At 47.6% G+C, this 8,483-nt stretch overlaps 1 long non-coding RNA gene across 2 annotated transcripts; it reads right to left on the bottom strand.

Moving 5' to 3' along the window:
* Nucleotides 1-59: 59 nt before the first annotated feature.
* On the bottom strand, nucleotides 60-2,496 carry LOC308144824. Of its 2 annotated transcripts, none has more exons than XR_013937066.1 (4): nucleotides 2,361-2,496; nucleotides 1,472-1,585; nucleotides 982-1,129; nucleotides 60-873 (listed from the first exon to the last, which is right to left on the bottom strand). It is a non-coding gene; the product is annotated as an uncharacterized lncRNA (long non-coding RNA). The 2 variants fall into 2 exon arrangements; XR_013937067.1 differs by lacking the exon at nucleotides 2,361-2,496 and adding an exon at nucleotides 2,106-2,199.
* Nucleotides 2,497-8,483: the final 5,987 nt, after the last annotated feature.

Here is an 8,483-nt window from a genome sequence, read left to right on the forward strand (position 1 = left end):
ATATTAGACTTAGAAGAGGAAAGAAACAAAACTGATTAAAAACGAGATAATGAGGTTAACAGTGAATTATTTTAGTTTGTAATTATTTAAAGATGCTTAAAGAAAAGTTTTAAAATGTGATTTTACATCAACAGCATCAATGTAAAAAAAATTTCCAACACAAACTCTTTTCAGATTACTTCTTTACTTTGAGCTTCATTTCCAAATTCAAAAAAATTTAAATAAAAAAAAACCACCCTGATCGAAAACAGCAGCTGAAATCCTCCAGATGTTTTGTTTTCCGTCTCTAAATGTTTCTTCTTCTCAGAAAAAAACACTTTAATAAAGAGGTTGGATCAGATTTAATGCATCAGGCGGAATCTTCTAATAGTTGAAATGGTGTGGAGGGGCGTGGCCTGTGACTGGGGGCGTGGCCTATGAAGCTGTCAAACTGGACATGTTGGACATATTCTTTACAACAAACTCACTTTTAAACCACAGAACCATTGATGCAACAAAACGTCTGCTTATGTTAAAGTATTTTATTTTGAAATGAGGGCCTCTTGTCTCCGCCTCCGTCTGTCCTGAACAAACGGTCAGTTACGCTTCACATTCACACGTTTGTCCAACCAAAGCGTCACATTGTTGACGTGTCAGGAGAGGACGACTCCACTGCCACGATGTCCCCTCTGGACTCTGGACACTGGACACCGACCGAATCAAGACTTCTGGGACGTCAAGCTCTTCTGTCCACTTCAGGAAGTGGGGTCGGTGCTTCGGCCAGAGACTTCCTGTCGGTCCCACCTTCACCAGGCATCGTGGCGCCGCCCTGCTGGAGCAGTTCCAGAGACTTCCTGTTGGTCCCTCCGGACCCTTGAGGAGTTTTCAAGGAGGCTGGAAGAGACAAAGACAGACCAACACATGGAGGTTCAGGTCCAGAGGGTCGCGTGGATTTAGAAACTGTCCAGAGGACAGAGGACAGTGTGGAGGAGTCCAAAGTACCTGGTCAGGTTCCCTCGCTGGGGGGGCGGAGCTCCAAGGTCGAGGGCGGAGCGTCAGACGCCGCCGCTTCAACGTCCATCTTGACCACTAGGGGGTCGCTGAAGACCAGGGACGGTCCTCGGCACAGAGACGTCCAGCTGACCTCTGCCTGGGGACGGAACCAGAGAACCACTGAGTGTGTGTGTGTGTGTGTCCAACAGTTAGAACTCAGGACGAGTTCTGTCCTCCTCCGGGACGGAGGCGTCTACTTCCTGGCCGAGTGTCGGAGGATAACCTATAACTCTGCTGTGGAGCCACAGCCGAGCCTCAAACTGCCTCCAGTCTCTCTGGCAGACCAGCACCCAGACCAGGGCCACCGCAGACCCGGTCTCACTGGGGGGGTCTGCGTCTACAACCACAGCTACCTGGACCCGGTCCGGACCCGACCCGACCCGGTCCGGACAGAGTCTCGCTGAAACGTCTGCACAAGAGGCGGCGATGGAATACGTACAGGTCGGTGAGACGTGGAGATCAAAGTGGGACGTGGAGATCAAAGTGGGACGTGGAGGACAAAGTGGGACGTGGTCTCTTGGTGTCCCCGTTGGACCGTTTTGACTCCAGGAGGCTGAAATAGAAGCCGACAGAGAAACTTTCATTACTTCCACAGGACCAGAAACACTTATTTGAAATGATTTACCGTATAGTTCCTAATAGCAGAGCCTAAGACCTGGAGCCCATTAACTCTGGAGGACGGTACCTGATTACCGTATTACACTGAATGTTTGAGCCTGGGAGCTCCACGGTACCTATAAAGTACTGTTACTATAGTACTACTACTACTGAACCCAGAGTTTTATCCTCCTCTGAGCTTAAACACGACTTTATCAACACTTTTCAGCACAATTTCATTTCCAGTCCGGACCAGTTGAAATTTCCACTCCACGTGATGGAAAAGTAGATATTTTCCCACAATTTGAATGATTTAAATCACAGTTAAGGGTCCAGAAAACTAATATTTGACTGATGCATTCTGGGTGTTTTTACAAACTTTAAAAGCTTCACATCCGGTCGAGACTTCAGGGACTTTATGAACTGAACCACGTGTCAGTCTGAGCACTTTAAACTCGGAATATAATCCAACCTACAGGTAGAAACTCCCATCCTCCAGGTATGATCCCTTTCATCCTCCATGTATGATCCCTTTCATCCCTCCATCCTCGATGAAACAGAACCACGCGCCATGTTGTCGTTTCACCGCTTTAAACGTCGTTTCTAACAAGTTCATCGCGACAAAAACGACGTCGAGACGAAACTCTGCGCCTCCAGAACGAGTCCGGCCGGATTGAAAGTTAAAAAAGTTGGAGGATGAACGCGGATGGAGGAGGATTTAAAACACTCACCTCCTTCGTCTTCTCTCACGCTGATGAGACGCTGGATGCGTGCTTCCGGTGTGACGTCATGACGCCGCCGCGCGGGGCTTCCGGCACGAGGCGTCCATCCAGCAGGGGGCGATGACGCACCAAAGATGGCGGCAGGAGTTCTTTCCAGGCCTCTTTCGAAAAATGTGAAAGAAAAACGACCTAAATCGACGTTAATTCGCGACAAATCGCAGCAGCAGTAAAAATACATATTTAATGAAGAAATAAATATTTTTGAGAGTGCCTAAATAATACTGGTTTAATGTATTCTTATTCTTATTCTTATTCTTATTCTTATTTTTATTTTTATTTTTATTTTTATTTTTATTTTTATTTTTATTTTTATTATTATTCTTAGTCTTAGTCTTATATTTATTTTTGTTATTATTGTTATTATTATTATTATTATTATTATTATTATTATTATTATTATTATTATAAACAACAATTTGTTGTCACTCTGAGGACTAAACACTATAATTCTTCAAAAACACACGTGAGGTTATTGTGATTGTTACTGCTTTGTTACATGAATCTAGTATATCACCGTGTCTGCAAACGATCTTTTGCATAAATAATGATAGTACATTACACATTATTGTCTTGTTTTTTACCTTATTTGGATATAAAACAATAATTTAAATAATTAAAAGACTGACACAACAGAATAGCAATATGTAACATACAAAAGATGAAGGTATGGTTAATATTCAAGCTTAATTGATTGTTATTTTATATAAACAACTCAATACATTAAATAAAAGTAGTTTCATATGAACGACTCATTTTATGAGCGTTTGTGTCCAATGTGGACTTCAGCTCCTCTGATTGTCGTCACTGGGTTTATTGAAGCGTCGGCGCAACGCAACACCACAGGGGGCGGAGCTTCGGCGGGAGCTCCTCCCCTCAGCAACAGGAGGCGGAGCCTACTGATGATGAAATAATTAAATATAGCAGGTGAGTCCAGAGTGACGACGGTCACGACCAATCGGCAGACGGCGCCGCCGCCGTCGCTCCTCCTCACGGACCCGCTCCCCGGCGCTAGCTAGCTCAACGGAGGGGTGGCGGAAAGTCGCGGGTTCGTTCCGTACCATCCACTTCTTTGACGTCGGACCTCGTGGGGAACCCGTCCCGCCCCGTGAGGCGAGGCGAGGCGGACGCTCGCGCTCCATGACTCACGCTGCTGCTGCTGCACAACAATACGAGCCTCAGACCGGCGGCCGGCGGCGCCGGCAGGCCTTCGTGAAGTTCAGCTTTGTTTTCCGGCAGAGACGCACACACACACACACACACACACACACACACACACACACACACACACACAGAGGAAACACAGTCATCTGCATTGAAGCTCAGAAAACCTGCAACGTTTCCCCTGAAAACAAACCGTCGACCTGAATCCGCGTCCCCGAGCGACCTGATTCATGTGAGAGGATTAATCGTGACCCTGTCTCATCATTAGTCGCCACAACAACGACAACGAGGACAAGAGCAAATCACATCGGAGCCTCAAACAGGACAAGAACGATCCAATAACACGGACTTGGTGTCTCGTACTGGAGGAACAACGTAAAGTGTCTGCATGAGGAATCAAGGTTCTACTAAGACGTTTCTATAAAAGACAATCATCCGACCCTCACAAAGGCATCGTTCACATTCCCCCCCTGCTACCCCCCCCCCCCCCACCGCGCTCTAATGCTGCTTACATAACACTTACTTAAGTCTTGGGTTTGAAACCGGCTCCGTCGTCACACACGGCATGTCAAGAGTCAGGAGACAGCCTCCGGGACGTTATGGCAGAAGGTCATGAGGGCGGGGCCATCTCACACTGTCACTTTTAAACCAATCAGGGCTCGACGGACGTCATCGGGTGGGTTACAGATCGCGTTCACAACCTCTGTGACGTCTGGCCGCTGACTCAGCACTTTAACTTCTGACTCACTGTCTTCAACTGATTCACGTCCTCATGGTGACTGAGGACGACCTGGTAGGGTTTGATTGGGTTGGTTGGGTTGGGTTGGGTTGGTATGGGTAGGGTTTGATTGGGTTGGGTTGGGTTGGGTTGGGTTGGGTTGGGTTGGGTTGAGTTGGGTTGGGTTGGGTTGGGTTTGATTGGGTAGGGTTTGATTGGGTTGGGTTGGGTTGGGTTGGGTTGGGTTGAGTTGGGTTGGGTTGAGTTGGGTTGGGTTGGGTTGGGTTTGATTGGGTTGGGTTGGGTTGAGTTGGGTTGGGTTGGGTTGGGTTGGTTTGGGTTGGGTTGGGTTGGGTTGGTTTGGGTTTGATTGGGTTGGGTTGGGTTGAGTTGGGTTGGGTTGGTTGGGTTGGGTAGGGTTGGTTTGGGTTGGGTTGGGTTGGGTTGGTTTGGGTTTGATTGGGTTGGGTTGGGTTGAGTTGGGTTGGGTTGGTTGGGTTGGGTTGGGTTGGTTTGGGTTGGGTTGGGTTGGGTTGGTTTGGGTTTGATTGGGTTGGGTTGGGTTGAGTTGGGTTGGGTTGGTTGGGTTGGGTAGGGTTGAGTTGGGTTGGGTTGGGTTGGGTTGGGTTGGGTTGGGTTGGTTGGGTTGGGTAGGGTTGAGTTGGGTTGGGTTGGGTTGGGTTGGGTTGGGTTGGGTTGGTTGGGTTGGGTAGGGTTGGGTTGGGTTGGGTTGGGTTGGGTTGGGTAGGGTTTGATTGGGTTGGGCTGGGTTGGGTTGGGTTGGGTTGGGTAGGGTTTGATTGGGTTGGGTTGGGCTGGGTTGGGTTGGGTTGGGTTGGGTTTAGGACGATTGTTCTTGACAACCTCCTTGACAACCAACAGAGGGACACGTGAAGACAAGGAGGGACGAACACGGTATGAACAGTTACATGGTTGTAATTCAGGAGCTTCGTCACACTAGGAAGCTTTTCCAGTCCAATATTGTCCCGGTGGACAGTGACTCAGCGTTTTAACAGCGCAGGATGTTCTCTCCATGACTCTGAGTCAACTCCTCAGCTTCTGTCATTGTCATCGTCTTTGCCCCCCCCCCCTCCCCCCTCCCCCCTCCTCCTCCTCCATCATGCCACCGCCGGGGGATTAACTCCCGGTTATTTGAGGAGGACAGATCCGTCCCTAAGAGCCTTATGACATCATGTCCCGGCTCCATGACTCTGCAGGTACGCTCACCTGAGGTCACCTGCAGGCGTCACCCCCCCCCCCCCCCCCCCCATCAGCCAGAACATTAAGACCGCTCTTGACTCTCGGATCCACACCGTCACGTCTTCGCGTCATGTCACGCGAACCCACTCCTCCACCGGGACATCCTCCACCCACTGGAGACCTGGAAGGGTAGGGGACACGTATGGTGGTTGGAGGTTCACAAGCTGAAATCCTGGTGACAGGGAACCATTGAGCAAGACCCTGGAGCCACTCTGCCCCCAGCATGGTGAACCAGGAACCGAACGTCTGTGTGCCTCAGTGGTTTGATCAGATTATCTCTCATTCTTTCCCTCCGGTCTGCCCAAAAAAGATCCTCGATTTATGTCACGTTTTCCCTCCTGCTTCCCGCCGCATGAACCGCGATAGACGACCGACATGTTGACCCCCCCCCCCCCCCAGAAAACCCATTTCACCTCAAAGAGCATCAAGGATTACAGTATTTAATGGACCAATGACCCTGTACTTCATTTTAAATCTGCAGGGTGCAGCCTTTTGGTTTTTCGTGTTAGCAAAGAACCGCTATGCTATCGCTATCGCTATCCGTGATTGACTTCTGGCATTAAATCAACACATCGAACAGCAAGTCAAACTCTTACATGTAATCTGACGAGAACAAGGGTCCGAACGAGCTCTTATTTTTTCACAATACATTTTAAGAATTGATTTCAAGACAATTTAAAGGAGACTGTGAGAAAACCAGCTGACGACTCATTTATGGAATCTAAACAAAGACTTTAGGGTTCAAATATGGGCAATTGGCCTTTTTTCCTCGACTGGATGATCAATATCCTTCATATCGTGGCTTTCATCCTGTTAGCCTGCTAGCTTCGCATTCCGTCACGACCTCTGACTCCACCTCGTCCCGTTCTCTCTCCATGGTTCCATCCTGTTAGCTGTTAACCTGTTAGCTTAGCATTCCGTCACGACCTCTGACTCCACCTCATCCTGTTCTCTCTCCACGGTTCCATCCTGTTAGCTGTTAGCTTAGCATTCTGTCACGACCTCTGACTCCACCTCGTCCCGTTCTCTCTCCACGGTTCCACCCTGTTAGCCTGCTAGCTTCGCATTCCGTCACGACCTCTGACTCCACCTCGTCCCGTTCTCTCTCCATGGTTCCATCCTGTTAGCTGTTAGCTTAGCATTCTGTCACGACCTCTGACTCCACCTCGTCCTGTTCGCTCTCCATGGTTCCATCCTGTTAGCTGTTAGCTTAGCATTCTGTCACGACCTCTGACTCCACCTCGTCCTGTCCTCTCTCCATGGTTCCACCCTGTTAGCTGTTAGCTTAGCATTCTGTCACGACCTCTGACTCCACCTCGTCCCGTTCTCTCTCCATGGTTCCATCCTGTTAGCTTGCTAGCTTAGCATTCTATCACGACCTCTGACTCCACCTCGTCCTGTTCTCTCTCCACGGTTCCATCCTGCTAGCTGTTAGCCTGTTAGCTTCGCATTCTGTCACTGCCTCTGACTCCACCTCATCCTGTCCTCTCTCCACGGTTCCATCCTGTTAGCTGTTAGCTTAGCATTCTGTCACGACCTCTGACTCCACCTCGTCCCGTTCTCTCTCCATGGTTCCATCCTGTTAGCGGTTAGCCTGTTAGCTTAGCATTCCGTCACGACCTCTGACTCCACCTCGTCCTGTTCGCTCTCCACGGTTCCATCCTGCTAGCTGTTAGCTTAGCATTCCGTCACTACCTCTGACTCCACCTCGTCCCGTTCTCTCTCCACGGTTCCATCCTGCTAGCTGTTAGCCTGTTAGCTTAGCATTCTGTCTCCACCTCCGTTCTGCGCCTTCCTCTTCAAACATAACCCACATTAACGCGGCGCCTCGCTGCTGCACAGACGTCGGATTAAAACTCCGCCGCATCAGGACGTCCAGTACAGATTTAATCTCTTCAAGTTTGTTTTGTTGTTTTGTTTCTCCATCCGGCTTGTTTGTGTTTGTTTCTCCAGCTGTTGTCGGGAGAAAAGGCCACTTCAAAGACAAGTTAAAAAATAATATTATCATCAGTAAAAAAAAAAATAAAACGTGTCAATGGAACCAGTGGAGGCTTTCCCTGCCGCTTGTCCATCCATTCATCCTCTCATCCATTCATCCTCTCATCCATTCATCCTCTCATCCATTCATGGAGTCAGATTAGCGCCGCCTAATCCCAGGGCGCTCTATTCTCACGCCTCCACCCTGTTTCACCACAGGAAGAGATGAAGGCAGCAGAGGACTGGTTTTTTTTTTTTTTCCTCAATGAATCAGTTGTTCACAGGAATCCTGCAGCCAGTCTGAGATAATCCCAATTATGAACCCGGACGACCTGTAATCCAGCCGACACTCGTTCTCTGCTGTTGGAGGAGAGTCAGAATATCACACAGAAACATAGAAACACATTAAAAAAAATTTTTTTAGATATATATGATTTTTTAAAAACAAATCTTTAATTTTTTCATTTTTTTGTCTCGTTTATTTACATTTATCAACAAAAAAACCTGCAGGTTTAGAAGAAAACGTGACTTTTTAGAAGGTACAACAAATTCCTCACCTTCAAATTGAATCATGAAAATCTGCAATTTCAATTCCAAATGTAAAATTTCGTCACGTGATCAGAAACAGTCAGTTGATCAACGTGGACGAATAAAACAAATGTGACGCGACTAAGATCATTTTTGATGTTTCAGCTTCGCCATCTCATCAAGAAACACTGCAGTCACAAAATAAAATAAATAAATAAATAAAAAAACAAACTGACAAAGACAATCTGGAAATGTTTGTGTTTTTTTTAAACATCAATATCTTGTTCCTCTGAGTGTAATTGGAGCAAATCACAGTCACACTGCTGCTCTGCTGAAATGTAAAACACCTGATGAAACACTGAACTCCTTGTTTTTTCACAATAATTTTCCTCATTTGCTCTTTATCGCCGCTCAAGCAGATCAAAACT

This window comes from Blennius ocellaris, assembly GCF_963422515.1.
Source record: "Blennius ocellaris genome assembly, chromosome: 20".
NCBI classification, from domain to species: Eukaryota; Metazoa; Chordata; class Actinopteri; order Blenniiformes; family Blenniidae; genus Blennius; species Blennius ocellaris.